The sequence below is a fragment of the Staurois parvus genome, unplaced genomic scaffold, assembly GCF_062004578.1.
Source record: "Staurois parvus isolate SC_StPar_1 unplaced genomic scaffold, SC_StPar_1.0 ptg000290l, whole genome shotgun sequence".
NCBI lineage: Eukaryota > Metazoa > Chordata > Amphibia > Anura > Ranidae > Staurois > Staurois parvus.
In genome coordinates this window covers 2,487,635-2,500,000 of record NW_028318086.1, presented here as the reverse complement: position 1 = coordinate 2,500,000, position 12,366 = coordinate 2,487,635, and the positions used below count along the sequence as shown (strand labels likewise).

At 39.0% G+C, this 12,366-nt stretch overlaps 1 protein-coding gene across 2 annotated transcripts in view; it reads left to right on the top strand.

The window, feature by feature from the left end:
- The window catches only part of GATA2 (GATA binding protein 2), a 41,505-nt gene that overhangs the window by 2,451 nt on the left and 26,688 nt on the right, over positions 1 to 12,366 (top strand). The window contains exon 1 of one of the 2 annotated variants that reach the window (XM_089682464.1): positions 2,416 to 2,768. The exons of the other annotated variant lie outside the window; for it this stretch is intronic. The gene's annotated coding sequence lies outside the window, so the exon portion shown is untranslated. Of the gene's footprint in view, positions 1 to 2,415; positions 2,769 to 12,366 lie in introns of those variants that run through there. 2 annotated transcript variants of the gene reach the window in all.

The following is a 12,366-nucleotide window of genomic DNA, read 5'->3' as shown; positions in this document are numbered from 1 at the left end:
ATTTTCTTTTTTTTTTTTTTTGTTACTTGCGTCTTGTGTTTTATTTATTTGTAATCTGGGGAGTTGTATGTGGAATGCTGGCAAGTGTGGCAGGCTGTGCATTGAGGCAAATGGTGGGAATCCGGGTGTCCGAGGCTCAGTCAAGTCTTTTTCCCCAGCAGCACCTGCTATGTAGGCACAGCCTAGTCCCGTGCAGGAGATTTGCACAGCTTTGCATGTTTAAGTCCCATTTGTTGTGTGCAGGAAAAAAAAAAGGGGAGCAGGTCTGAGATCTGCAGGAGACCCTCCTGACTTTGGGCATTAGAGGCATGGCAGGCAGACACACACGTGCCCCTGGTGCTGGGCTCATTGAGGGCTGATTTGCAGGAATAAAAGGGGATTTAGCTACCCATATTGGGGCATCTCCATCTCCAGTCTTGAGTGTGTTATTCCAGCTTGATGAGCTACAAGAGTCTTATCTCTCATCTCCATAATTCCAGCTTTCACCTGCCGTTATCTGATCTGCTCCATGCACTCATATAGACCAGTGTTTTATGGAAATATCTGGCCTGAGTAGATGGAGGTAAGCAAGCAGCCTCCACCAAGATGGAGATGGATGGAGGTGGAAAGGCGAGGTCTTCTCTCTGCTTGAGGCTCTTCACTTTCTGAACAGACAAATTGGAAGCCAATGACAGCTTCACACAATGTAGGTGCAGAATGTCAGCTGCTGGGAGGAAGATCAGAGGCTGTAATGGAGAAGAGAGGCCGGAGCCTCAGATTGGGGATCGTGCTGTCTGTGTGCCTTTCCTGTCTGCAGATCAGATCAGAGCATGTACTGATATATTGATTGCCTGGGCTCTATAGGTGTTGTGCTTAAATGGACTTAAAATGGATTTAATTATGTATTCCTTTCAAGTGAAGCATTTTAGATGAGTTGTGCAAAATTCTTTCGAAATAAATCTCAGATCTTCCCTGCTGACTTTATCTATTATCTATCTATCTATCTACAAAACATATACAACTATAAATACATACACTATACATACATTCAACTATACATACATACACTCCATGTACAACTATACATACATACATATATACATAAATACATACACACTTTATAAATACATACACTATACATACATTCAACTATACATACATACACTCCATGTACATACATATATACATAAATACATACACACACACATTATACATACATACACTCCATATACAACTATACACACATATACACATACATGCACACACACACACTATACATACATACATACATACATACATACACTATACGTACACATATACATACACTTCATATACAACTACACATACATATACACATATATACATACACACGCTCAGGGGTGGACTGACCATTTGGAAACTCGGGCACTGCCCGAGGGCCCGGGGCCAGTAGGGGGCCCCATGAGATGCCCCTGGTACCTTTTTCCTAGGCTTTTTTGAGTTTGGGCAAGGACACAGGGGCCCCATGAGTTGTCAGTCCACCCCTGCACACGCTATACATACATACGTACATACATACACTACACGTACACATATACATACACTCCATATACAACTATACATACATATGAACATATATACATACTCTATACATACATACATACGTACATACATACATACACTATACGTACATATACAGTTCAATACAAGAGGGTTAGGAGGGCCCTGCTCCCTGGAGCTTACAATCTAGTATATATACATACATTCACTCCATATACAACTATACACAAATACATATATACACTATATACAACTATACATACATACACTCTATATCCAACTATACAAACATACACTATATACAACTATACATACATACACTGTATATACAACTATACATACATACACTATACATACACGCACACACACGCTATATATACATTTACACAACTATGTGCACAAGCATGCACATAACTAGCTGAAGATTAATTTTGTATAATAATTGTATAGTATTATATATATGCAGCATGTTTGACATGTGCATGTAAAACATGTAAAATAATTTACATACAGTATATATATATATATATATAATATATATATATATATATATACACACACACAAACTCACATAAATATATAAATATATCAGGCACATCGTGCAAACGTTTAGTTATTGTTGCAATGTTCTCTGTGTCTGGTTGCATTAATCTGGCCCTCTAATGAGATATATAGGATGAATGTATATCTTCATAATAGTGATGAGATGTATTCTCAGTGGTGTTCTGGGCTGGATACAGAAATGAGCTGCTGATCCTGGAGAACATATATATATAGAGAGAGAGAGTGTGTATATCTATCTATCTATCTATCTATCTATCTATCTATCTATGTATCTATGTATATATCTATATATCTATATATGTGTGCGTGTATAATTATTATTATTATTGTGCACTTGACTGGGTATTAAAAGTCAACACAGTTACAATTTCACAAGTGAAGACTCTCAATTCCTTTCCTAAATGAACCCCCTATAGGTGCAGCCTATAGTAATTTGTACACACATTCATAACAGCTCTGGCAGATTGTGGGCACTATAGAGAAGTGAGGAGCCCCCTCCTCTGGCAGGAGCAGGAGGGACCCGGGAGGCTGTGTGTGAGTGTGTAAGATGTGTGTGTGGATATGTGTGACGCCATTGCTCAGTGCCTGTAGTGTTGGTACCAGCACTGTGGGTGCTCATACTGCCTGTGCTGGAATGGACAGCTTGGCCCGCCGCTTGCACCCCAGTCCCTAGGCTCCTCTTGGTTGTAAGTATGCAGCCTGCTTATTTTCACCGTTCATTTCCTACTGGCCTCTTGTGTTGCATCTTGTTTTGTAGCTGTCACAATTGCTGCCTTTTGCACAGACAGTCAGGATTTCATAGTATTTCATGGTTCTCCTCCTCTCTATGACTCTGGCTTCTAAAGTGCACAGGAGAGGCAAGCAGAATGGAGCAGACAGGGAGAAATTCACATGTAGCCCCATGGGAGCTTTTCCTGGAAAAAAATGGAAAAACACTAAGCTGTATTTATGTGTTTGTTTATTAATTTTATAAATACTGTATAATAATAATTAATTTTATTGATTTGTTTTCTTAATGAATACATTTTCTAGCGCTCTTTATGCATGAAATAAAAAGCGATCTTGTTGCTGCGATGGTGATCGATGACCTGCGTATTCCCATTCACATCTCACTGTCATTGCATGAGCCATCTTTTCTACAATGTATACAATGCTATCATGATCACATTCCTTCCTCTGCTCCGCGTATGTCCCTCCCGTATCAGGTCTGCGATAATATCTCCTATTTATAAATTCGCAATGTACATAAAATTGGCGTATCTGATAGTATTACACGGCACAGGTATGGAGGATCAGAGCTATTTGTACAACACACAGAGAACTCTGCCTACTGCCTATAATATGTCCTACCTAACCACACACACACCCATGGCTTGTTATCCTTACTACCAAACCTAGCTACAGCATCCATACACTGGACACAATGTTACAGTAAATGCACATTGAGGGGGAAAAAGAAAAAAGTTATAAAGTCAAATATTTAACAACTGCTATAGCTACAGCAGGAAAGATGTAACCTACATTAAATACTTGGAATTGGTCAGGATAGCTAGAACGATATTTAACTATTTATAAAGAGAAAGAGGAGAAGAGAGGAAAGAAAGAAAGAAAGAAAGAAAGAAAGAAAGAAAGAAAGAAAGAAAGAAAGAAAGAAAGAAAGAAAGAAAGAAAGAAAGAAAGAAAGAAAAAGAAAGTAAAAAGAAAGAATAGAACAGACAGATTATAGGCTATAGGATTGATTGATTGATTAATTGGTGGCTGATGGATGGATGATTGATTGATTGATTGATTGTCAAACAAATCCCTAGCTGCCTATTACCAAAAAAGAAAGAAAAAATAAAAGAAAGGAAGAAAAGAGAGAGAGAGAAGAGAAGAGAAAGAAAGAAAGAAAGAAAGAAAGAAAGAAAGAAAGAAAGAAAGAAAGAAAGAAAGAAAGAAAGAAAGGAAAAACTATCTAAATTAAATATCTAGGTACAGAGATAGATAGATAGATAGATAGATAGATAGATAGATAGATAGATAGATAGATAGATAGATAGATAGATAGATAGATAGAAAAATATAATATCTAGATAGATAGATAGATAGATTATAGAAGAAAGAGAGGGAGGGAGGAAAAAAGAAAGAGAGAGAGAGAGAGAAAGAAAGAAAGAAAGAAAGAAAGAAAGAAAGAAGAGAAAGAAAGAAAGAAAGAAAGAAAGAAAGAAAGAAAGAAAGAAAGAAAGAAAGAAAATAGATAGATAGATAGATAGATAGATAGATAGATAGATAGATTACTTATATAAGAAAGAGAGGGAGGAAAAAAGAAAGAGAGAAAAAAAGAAACAGAAAGAAAGAAAAAAGGAAAGAAAAAGTGAATGTTTGTTTCATCTACACATAGAGAGGGAAGAGAGTAAGAGATACATAGATGATTACTCAGGTTGGCTATAAGGATATTTATCTATCTATAATCTATCTATAGAGAGAAATGAGAGAAAGAGAGGGGGTGGGGGGAAGAAAAAGAGAGTGATATATATATTATAGAGAAAGAGAAGAGAATGAGAGAGAAGAAGGGGATGATGAATCATGTTATCTCGGAGGATATATTTATAAAGAGGACTTCTTCAAAGGAGATATTGGTGTAGGGATAGATGGATGGAAGGATAGATGGATGGATGGATGGATGGATGGATGGATGGATACTGCTGTGTTCCATTCATCAGGCATATTCCCCTTTCTGCTCCGCACACAGCTCTGTATCCGCAGCCTCGCTCTCCTCTCCTCTCCGCAGGGAGCTGCGGCTAAATGGTGCGGAAGACTCGCCTAACCAGCCGTGAGAATGCCGCTCCAAGCGGATGCCGAGGTTCAGACTACAATCTGCGGCAGAAGGTCGTGTGCGACTTTTTAATCCCCCCCCCCACGAAAAAAAACAGATAAGTCAAAGGGGTGCCATCTCAGCTGTTGCCGGTGCCCTGATCCTAGGAGGGAGGGGAGATCAAGACCCCCCCCCCTTTCCTTTCAAACCACTATACCTGCTGCAGCACCCCTGCACGATTCTAGGACGCCTGTGAGCTGGGATCCGGCAGCGCAAGGGTTAAGGATGTGGGAAGCGCGATGGCTTTAATTCCAATCTAAACATGTAATCCAAGCATGACTTATCAGCCGGCTGCCCAGCGCAGCAATGACAGCTCCCTGGCACCGGCCATGGTGACTTTATTGTAGCCAGTGACACGTTCTGTACACACACAGGCGCGATCCTCGGGCGATGCCATGGACAAGGCAGTCATTTATCTCATGCTGTAATTACTCTGAAATAAATACTCTTTATATTATTTACTAGATCACTCAGCAACATAGGAGAACCTGAGCTGCGCTAAACGCTGCCTGTACAGACCAGGCGTTCAACTGGCAGAAATGTTTGGACTCAAGTCAGTGGTGTCCCAACGTTGTGTGACATTAACATATGTAGATATGACACAATCGACTAATTGACTGGATCCCTGCGTCACAGGAAACCGCATAACATGTTATTTATGTATACATTACCGCAATTTTCTAGTCCTGATCATTTGCTGCATGCGGGTCATTGCGATTTAAAAAAAATCACCAGACTGAAATATGTCAAAGTAAAGCTGTTTATTTTTAAAATACCACATGCAATAGGTGAATGAGTGGGATCTGTTACTGGGCGCAAATTCTATCCAGGAGGTGACTTTCTGGCACTCTGTGAAGTCTGTGCGTGTCAGTGCTATTTACTAAAACTGGAGAGGGCGAAATCTGGTGCAGCTCTGCATGGAAACCAATCAGCTTCCAGGTTTTATTGCCAAAGCTCAACTGAACAAGCTGAAGCTAGAAGCTGATTGGCTGCCATTCAAAGATTCGGAGTGCACCCGTTTTAGAAGATATGCCCCGGTGTGTGTCTGTCAGTGTGTGTGTGTGTCTCAGTGTGTGTCTGTCAGTGTGTGTGTGTCAGTGTGTGTGTGTCAGTGTGTGTGTGTCTGTCAGTGTGTGTGTGTGTCAGTGTCTCAGTATGTGTGTGTGTCAGTGTGTGTGTGTCAGTGTGTGTGTGTCTGTCAGTGTGTGTGTCAGTGTCTCAGTATGTGTGTGTGTCAGTGTGTGTGTGTCAGTGTGTGTGTCTGTCAGTGTGTGTGTGTCAGTGTCTCAGTATGTGTGTGTGTCTCAGTGTGTGTGTCTGTCAGTGTGTGTGTGAGTGTGTGTCTGTCAGTGTGTGAGTGTGTGTGTCTCAGTGTGTGTGTGAGTGTGTGTCTGTCAGTGTGTGAGTGTGTGTGTCTCAGTGTGTGTGAGTGTGTGTGTCTGTCAGTGTGTGTGTGTCAGTGTGTGTGTGTGTGTGACAGTGTGTGTCTCAGTGTGTGTGTCTGTCAGTGTGTGTCAGTGTGTGTGTGACAGTGTGTATGTGTATGTCTTTAAATCTTTTAGTGGTTGTGAGCTGCCAGAAATGTCTTTGGGCTTTGTATTTAGGGGTGGGGAGGTGACAAAAGGTGACACTGGTGGCTGACAGGCTGCTGGACAGTGTCAAAGACCTGCAAAGGTCTTGCCATCAGACTACAATGATTGTGATTACATGAAAGAAATCAAATTGGGTTTAGAAGAGGCCACAGATATATATATAAGCCAGCAGGGGGGAAAATACATATTTCTGTGATTTAATTGGCACTGCAGAACGAAACTGAGCCATGCGAGCCACATCTCAGCGTAACAAAGTGGAAACAGTGAAAAAATTCCAGTTTAGCTGTGCACATTCCCAGTTTAGCTATACACATTCCCAGTTTAGCTATACATATTCCCAGTTTAGCTATACACATTCCCAGTATAGCTGAACACATTTCCAGTATAGCTGTGCACATTCCCAGTTTAGCTGTGCACATTTCCAGTATAGCTGTGCACATTTCCAGTATAGCTGTGCACATTTCCAGTTTAGCTGTGCACATTCCCAGTTTAGCTGTGCACATTCCCAGTTTAGCTGTGCACATTCCCAGTTTAGTTGTGCAAATTCCCAGTTTAGCTGTGCACATTTCCAGTTTAGCTGTGCACATTCCCAGTTTAGCTGTGCACATTCCCAGTTTAGCTATACACATTCCCAGTTTAGTTGTGCACATTCCCAGTTTAGCTATACACATTCCCAGTATAGCTGAACACATTCCCAGTTTAGCTGTGCACATTTCCAGTATAGCTGTTCACATCCCCAGTATAGCTGTGCACATTTCCAGTATAGCTGTGCACATTCCCAGTGTAGCTGTTCACATTTCCAGTATAGCTGTGCACATTCCCAGTATAGCTGTGCACATTCCCAGTTTAGCTGTGCACATTTCTAGTGTAGCTGTTCACATCCCCAGTTTAGCTGTGCACATTTCCAGTATAGCTGTGCACATTCCCAGTTTAGCTGTTCACATTCCCAGTTTAGCTGTGCACATTCCCAGTTTAGCTGTGCACATTCCCAGTTTAGCTGTGCACATTTCCAGTATAGTTGTGCACATTCCCAGTTTAGCTGTGCACATTCCCAGTGTAGCTGTTCACATTCCCAGTGTAGCTGTTCACATTCCCAGTTTAGCTGTGCACATTTCCAGTATAGCTGTGCACATTCCCAGTATAGCTGTGCACATTCCCAGAATACCAGTTTAGCCGAGCATATTCCCAGTTTAGCTGAACATATTCCCAGTTTAGCTGTGCTCATGACAAATGAGCTGTTTTGTGTGATAGAGAGGTGTCTTATATTCCAGTGCCCCCACTATGCATTAATCAAAGCCCCCCCCAGCAGTTTTTAAAGGGATGCATTGCAAATGGTGACTTTAGCTGGTGTCCCTTTCCCTTTAGCTCATTAGAGCCCAATGTGGTCGATGCATTAGTGGATTGAGATATTACATCTAGATTATGGAATTCTAGACTTGTCATAGCTACTATAGTTTATTCTCATCTTCTATCCTTCCAGGAAGGGTTGCTCTATAAGCAATGCCTCCAGTTTTCTTTGAACCAGTGAGCCCCACTAAGGTATCACCTTAGCCCTCTGTTGCAATATGCAATCACTCACCTAAATTAAGAATTTTTTATGCAATTCCATCGATGGAGGTTTTTTTTTGCCTTGGCCAGTCCTTGGCTCCATCAAGAACAATGCAGTTCAGCTGTACCCCCAAGATGAAGAGGGTCAGAGGGGACCAGGGTTCCCCATCTCATCTGACCCAGCCAGGGAAGGAGACAGAGCAGCAACAAGTCCTCAGCAGTCAGAGGGAAGGCAGGAAAGTTTTTGAGAGAAGGGACAGGCAGGATCTGTGTCCCTGGTTCTCCCTCCCTCCCCTGCACACAGATCCTTTCTAGCTGCATTTCCTCCTGCCTGGACGAGGAGTTAACCTCTGAGTTGCTGCACTGGATGCCAGGGAACTGACATCAGATCAAAATACAGTCCTCCGTGATCAAAGGTCTGCAGTCTGTGGCTTTCAGCTGCTGTGGAACTACAAGTCCCATCAGTCACAGTTCCACTGCAGCTGCAGAGTGCCATGGCCTCTCTTCTGGCAAGCAGATTCTGAATGCCTTGTGATTTCCCTGGTTAGCCTAATCGATGGCTCATTCAGAAAGGCAAGGCAGGAGAAAATAATTGGCACTTTTTTTGGGGGGGGGGGGGGGGGGGGGGGGCTTAGGGCAGTTTGATTGACATGTCCGCATAGCAAAGCTTTCTACAGCCTTTTCCTGCAAAATGTGATTTAAATTACTACTGTCAAGGCTGCCTTTAACAACTCCTAGAGGTTGTAGCTGTGTTTGTTTGTCATAGAAGAAGACATTTTAGCTAGTTAATCATTAAAAACGGTGGCTTTGTGAGCCATGGAGCCTTAGATGGCAGTGGGAGCCAACTAGTGAGCTTGGTCTCTCTGATTTCTGCCCTACATTCTGGTTTATGCAATAAGGGCAGCCCAGAGGGCAATGAGGGTGGTAAAAATAACCAATAAGAGTTCAGCAGAATGTAAATCAATGAGAGATACATTCTCATTGGATGCTTGGATTGCCTGCACTTCGATGCTTTGGATTGAATAAAAAGAAAAATAAATAGATAAATAAATAAATATACACATATATATACAGATATATATAATCAGGAAAATGCCAAACTCATAGTATATATATATATATATATATATATATTAATATATATAAATATATATATATATTACTATGTGTTTGGCATTTCCCTGATTATTTAATTATATTATGGGCTAAGCAGTTTTAAAAAGTTCAGAAGAATTTCAGAGATTCTTTCTGATTGTAAACTTGGATTGCCTGTACTTTACAGTTGCTCTGGGTTAAAATAATAATAATTAAAAAAATTATATCTATCTACATATATCTATATATCTATCTATATATCTATCTATATATCTATCTATATATATATATATATATATATATATATATATATATATATATATATATATATATATATAAAATAATTATTAATAATAATATGAGTAGGACATTATCATGGTTTTATAATTACATTATTGGCTAAGCAGTTCTGAATGGTTGTAAATCAGTGAGAGATTTATTCTGGTTGGATGCCTGTATTGCCTGCACTTTACACTACTGTGTACTGGATTAAAATAATAATAATAATAATACAAACTAAAAATCGAATAATAATAAAGTTATGGGTAGGTAATTTGGTTATTTGATGACATTATTGACTAAGCAGCTTTAAAGAGTTCAGCATAATGTAAGTCAGTTAGAGGTTCATTCTGATTGGATGCTGGATTACCTGCATTTTACACTACTTTGTTCTGGAATAAAATATTATTATTATTAATAATAAAAAAAAACTAATAATAATAAGAGTATGTAATTTTCTGGTTATTTAATGATATTGAATAAGCAGCTATAACGGGTTATCCAGATCATGCAGTGGCTCCAGTCATGGTATGGGGTCTCCACTAGCTGCCAGAATTGAGCTGAAGGATTGAAAAAAAGAAAAAAAAAAACTTAATTTCCTTGTGAATTTGGCAGCAGAGTGTGACGTCAGAGGCCAGGCGTCTGGATGGCTGCTTTGGCAAAGAGGAGAGACAGCATCAAAAGCCAGCCTCCTATTACCTAATTACTAACTTTCAGCCCTTTAAATCCCCCCTCCAACTCCCTGAAAAAAAAAACACACAGACAATCAAAGGGTCCAGTCCGGCCCAGACCACGTCTCCCAGCCCCCAATGTGTCCCCATACACACCCTTTATTGATGATGTTCCTGAGCCCTGCCTTGGGTCAGTACACTGGCTCCAGGACTCTGACAATAAGCTCTTCCCATTAACCCCTCACTGCCTGCACATTATGCAAACACATCAGTCCGGTTTAGTCCTAATAGGCGAATTAACATGTTTTGTTTTAATTAGTTGTGTTTGTAGTGAGCAGGGAATGCCATGCTACAAAGCCTCTATTTACATAGTCTAATAGTTCTTTGTTTTGGATCTGGCTAGACTTTGCTTTATATTGTTTAATACTATTTATGTGTTAATCTATACATTTCACACCCACACTCGGTGACTACACTAGCTTGTGGCCTAGGCAGAGGAATACAATGTGTCACCCACTGATTCCCAACATTCCACACAGGAACTTTGTAAAATCATCTCTGTATGATGTATGATGGACATCTTACCTCCAATGAACTTTTAAATTTCACCATTTATGTCATCCACAATTCCAAATAGGCAACATGTCATAGAAAGATCTTAATTCATGGAAAATAATTGTGATTATATAGTATATCTACGGGATGGCGGAGCATGAAACTTTACTGCGATGTTCACTTTCTTACATAAACTTACAGAAAATTCTCTTTAAAATAAAAAAAATGTATATTTATTATAGTACACAATTTTAAGTTCTCTCTCTCTCTCTCTCTCTCTCTCTCTCTCTCTCTCTCTCTCTCGACCTCTCTCTCGACCTCTTTCTTACTTTCTGTTTTCTTTCTTTTCTTTCCTTCCTTCCTTCCTTCCTTCCTTCTTTCCTTCCTCCCTTCCTTCCTTCCTTATTTCTTTCTTTCTTTCTTTCTTTCTTTCTTTCTTTCTTTCTTTCTTTCTTTCTTTCTTTCTGTCTGTCTGTCTGTCTGTCTGTCTGTCTATCTATCTATCTATCTATCTATCTATCTATCTATCTATCTATCTATCTATCTATCTCTGTATCTCTTCTTTCTTTTCCTTTCTTTCTTTCTTTCTTTCTTTCTTTCTTTCTTTCTTTCTTTCTTTCTTTCTTTCTTTCTTTCTTTCTTCCTTTCATAAATTTACAGGAAATTATCTGTGAAATACAAAATATGTATTTTTATTATAATACACACTTTTAATCTCCCCCCCTCTCTCTCTCTAGATAGACCCCTCTCTCTCTCTCTTTCATTCTTTCTTTCTGTCTCTCGTACTATATATACATATTACATTATCTTAGCTTTAAATGATCTCTCTCTCTCTCCTCTCCTCTCTCTCTAGAGAGAGAGAGAGAGAGAGAGAGAGAGAGAGAGAGAGAGAGAGAGATGTATATTTGAGAGATACGTGGATATTCCATTGCACGATATAATATCAGTAAAATGAAATTGAGAATTGTGTGTGAGATACAGTTTCTAATGGTGATACATACAACTGTATATGTCACATAATTACGTGTATATAAATATATATAACTGTGTAGAAGATAAACTGTGATAAATAAAATGAAATAAATAAAAGACACAATCGCCTTTGATATGTATAAGTGATAGATAAGACATAATAAGACAATACTCCATATACTCAGATATAGGTATACACTATAGGTGTAGTATAGATGATATACATATATTTGTATTACATATACAACACTAAACACGTTATTGCCTCTGAGCAATAAATAAATATTGTTTGATATATATATGACCTGACTATATGAAGTGTCGTCAGTCACGTATTTTATATATATACATATATATATATATATACATATATATATATATATATATATATATATATATATATATATGAATATAAAATACGTGATTGACGACACTTCATATAGTCAGGTCTAGGCGACATAGTATATAGTAGATTTAGTATACAGTAGATATAGTATAGTATACAGTAGTTAGTATAGATGATAGACATCAATGTGTAATAATCAGAGATAAGTACATAACATCAAGACAATACTCCATATCCTCGGGCATATAGGCAGACAGTATAGGTATAGTGTAGATGATATCAATGTATATTAAACAGAGGTGAATACCATTAAATAGATGATTGTCTCTGAGGCAGATTGTTATATATAAGTGATAAACAATACTTCATATA